Here is a 3,289-nt window from a genome sequence, read left to right as displayed (position 1 = left end):
GGGGCGCCGTCCACTCCGCCCCTCAAGCCCCACAAACCCCGGTGCCTCCTCCTCCCAAAACAGAACAGCCTACGCCTCCAGGGGGCCCACTCCCTGCAGGACCCAGTGCACACTGACGGGCCACCGGGAGCCCCCGGACGTGCCCAGGGTCCTGCAAAGTTCCCCTTCGACCTCCGGCTGCGTCGGCTCAGCCAGCCGGGGCCCCTGAGCCCAGCTCCTATGTCCCCTCCTCCATGAAGCCCGCCCTGCGCCCCACCCCCCACAGGCCCCAAGGGCTGGACATGTTCTGGACACAGACTGTGTCGCCCTGAGGCGGGAGGGCCGCACAGACACCTGAACCGGGGCTTTTGGGCCAAATTAGCCACTTGCCTGCTTGGGCCTGAGGAGTGTCTCCGGGCCAGCTAACCTGAAGGCCAGCTCTGCCCAGGGGTAAACATAGCTCCTGGCCGGGCGCACTTCCTGCCCTCGGGGGAAACAGTTCCTCCAGCACAGCTGGAGGCCGAGGCCCGGGCCCAGGGGGCACCTTCTCCCTTCTCAGGCCTGAGCCTGGGCTGATGTGAATCTGCGTTTGTCTAAGGCGCCTTGGGGTGGCGGGAAGTTTGCCTCGAGGAGGGAGCCTTCCTTAATGATTTGGCCCCAGAGTTCTCTGTCCCCTCGAGGTGCCCTGGCCTCGGGCAGGCCCAGCGGCTGTGCCTGGGGTCACGTCTCCTGAGTTGAGGGAACCAGGGAGCCCTGTTCAGGCCCCGAGAGCAGATGCCCCCACAGGCCTGTCAGTCACCCTCTGGCTGTGTCTGGAGATGCCAGTGTGTGCCTCCCACATCCACTCCAGGGCCTGAGGCTGGTGTGGCTGGGCCGACCCTGCCATCTCAGGGGAAGCAGCCCTGGGCGCCCCCTGTCCCTTCCTTCCTGGCCACAGCTGCCCCCCTGTCCTTAGAGAAACAGCGCCAGGAGTCCGCACGAGGCCACCGGTCCGTGCTGCTGGCCCTGCTGGGGTGGGACAGGTCCAGACAGTGTGCTGCAGCTGGGTCCCTCTGCTCCCGCCCAGGGCTGTGCCAGAGGTGCCAGAGGTGCCAGAGGTGGGAGGCACCACAGACCAAGGGCAGCAGAACCGGCCATGCACTGGGAGCTGCAGTCACCCTGCCTGCCCGTCCCCTGCAGGCTCCCCACCAGGCGGTCACTTGGCAGCTCTGTCCCAGGAGAGGCTCTGCCTGAGACACCGGGGCAGGGCAGGGAGGAGGCGCTGGGAGTGTGTCCTGGGCGGAGGACGTGGTGAGCTGGGCACAGCCGCAGGGTGTCCTGCCCCTCCTGAGCGGGGCTGCCGGCTCAATTCTGGTCAGGGCACATGCCCAGAATGTGGGTTCTATCCTCAGTAGGGGGTATGCAGGAGGCAGCCAATCAATGATTCTCTCTCATCATTGATGTTTCTATCTCTCTGACTCTTCCCTTCTGAAATACATAAAAATATATTTTTTAAAAAGCTGTGGTACCTCTGCTCTCACCCCCGGCCCCGCCCCGTGGGTCCTCAGCCTGTGTCCAGGTGCCCTCGCTCGAGGCTCTTCTAGGCTCTGAGCCACCGACTGACCTGACGCCCCTGCCTGGCTTCCAGCAGCCTCCCTGTTGTCTCTGACTCCTGCGTCTGCCTCCCTGCATCTCGTCTCGCACGTTCTGGGGCACTTCTCTCTCTCTCTCTCTCTCTCTCTCTCTCTCGCTCTCTCTCTCTCTCTCTGTCTCTCTCTCTGTTTCTGCTCTGTATCTCCTCTCTCCGGCTCCATCCCAGTCCCTGCTTCTCTGGGTTCACCCCCTCTCGACCGTTTCCGGGTTTTTCCTGCAGGTTCCTCTGTCTGGGGCTCCAGTCTGTCCCCCTCGGAATATTCCTGGTCTCTGTCTGTCTCTGTCCCTCTGTATGTTTCGTTGTCACCCGGGCCCCGGGCCGGGAAACAGACAAACCCAGTCTCACCCAGAGGCCAGCGCAGCCCCACCCCAGCGCCAGGACAGCAACGTCCGAATGTCTGGGAGCACTGGGCAGCCAGGACACCCCAGCGCCACCCCCTCCGCAGCTCCCACACCCTCAGGGGCGCCCCTGCCGCCGCAGGGGAAACTCTGGGTGACACCACACAGAGGGCGTGCGGCTGGCAGGCACCCAGCTAATTGCAGCCCTGTCGACAGCCAAATCAGAGCCTTGGTTTTCCTGCGAGCCCACCTCAGGGCCTGAATTAGCGCCTAATTAATTATCTGTAACAGCCTGCAGTGCCGGGTGGGACGCGGGCCTCCCGGTGCCAGGAGGCTGCCGGCCCTGAATCCCGTCCCGGTGACGTAATCATTATAATTAGACGCAACCTGAAGCCTGTCTATCCTTGACCATGGGGGCCAGGCCCGCTGTCTGCTCATGTCATTTCTCCAGGAGACAAGCCACATGTGAGCCCGTCCTGTGGGCAGGGGCACCGGCCCCTCCATGCAGCCCCCGGTCCCTGACGGCAGTGCCCACCTCCGGCCAAGCTCCCGACCCCCTGACACAGCAGCAGCACCCAAGGCCACGCAGTGGACGGCATCAGGCCAGGGTGGGGCCAAGGACGATGCCCAAGCAGCTCTGTCACGGCCACCAGAGCTGGGCCAGGCTCCCATCATGGGAGACGGGGCAGGAGCACGGGAAGGCCCCCGCCTGGCTGACCAGAGCACCCCTGCTCTGTGCCCATGTGGACCGTGCCCCGCTCTTCACCCACCTCTTGGGCCGGGTCTCCGGCCATGAGGATGCCTGGAGCCCACTAGGCACAGGATGCCCTTCACATGGGAGTCAGCAGGTTGAGGGAGTCCCCTCCCCCAAACACAGGGGGTCTCACTGCCTCATGGAGGGGCCGGCTCACCGCTGTCCGGGACACATCCCTCGTTGTGCTCAGCCAGCCCCGTCCCCTGTGTCGCCTGCGGCCCCCACCCCAGGCCCAGCTGCTGTGGCCCTGCTCCCCGAGGGCCACCCACCCTGCAGGGGAATTGTCCCTCGTGCCCCTGAATCCCTCCCTGGGGTGTCCCCACGCCCAAGGGGGCGCTACTGCTTGCTCAGCCTTGACCCCTGCAGCACCCTGGCCGCCGAGTGTGCGCCTGCCACCTGCTGGGTGCACCGTCCCCCTCCTACCTCCCAGGGCCTGTTTCATCACGAACTCCATGGCACCGGCTTCGATTCCTCAGTGGCAGCTCAAAGGGTCCCAACTCACACTCAAGTGTGGCCGCGAGTCCTGGGCCTGGAAGAGAGGAGCCGGTCACAGGCCACCAGCCCACCTGCGGGCTTCCTCCTCGT

General features: G+C 65.1%; 1 long non-coding RNA gene across 1 annotated transcript in view; it reads right to left on the bottom strand.

Annotated features, from left to right (window-relative positions):
* LOC107184337 overlaps positions 1-3,283 on the bottom strand; it is a 7,890-nt gene extending 4,607 nt beyond the window's left edge. The window contains exons 1-2 of the long non-coding RNA XR_001515146.1: positions 3,128-3,283; positions 1,588-1,591 (exon numbers count right to left, since the gene is read on the bottom strand). This is a non-coding gene — a long non-coding RNA (uncharacterized LOC107184337). The remainder of the gene's footprint in view (positions 1-1,587; positions 1,592-3,127) is intronic.
* Positions 3,284-3,289: the final 6 nt, after the last annotated feature.

The sequence above is a fragment of the Myotis davidii genome, unplaced genomic scaffold (assembly GCF_000327345.1).
Source record: "Myotis davidii unplaced genomic scaffold, ASM32734v1 scaffold665, whole genome shotgun sequence".
NCBI classification, from domain to species: Eukaryota; Metazoa; Chordata; class Mammalia; order Chiroptera; family Vespertilionidae; genus Myotis; species Myotis davidii.
This window is presented reverse-complemented; position numbering and strand designations above follow the sequence as displayed.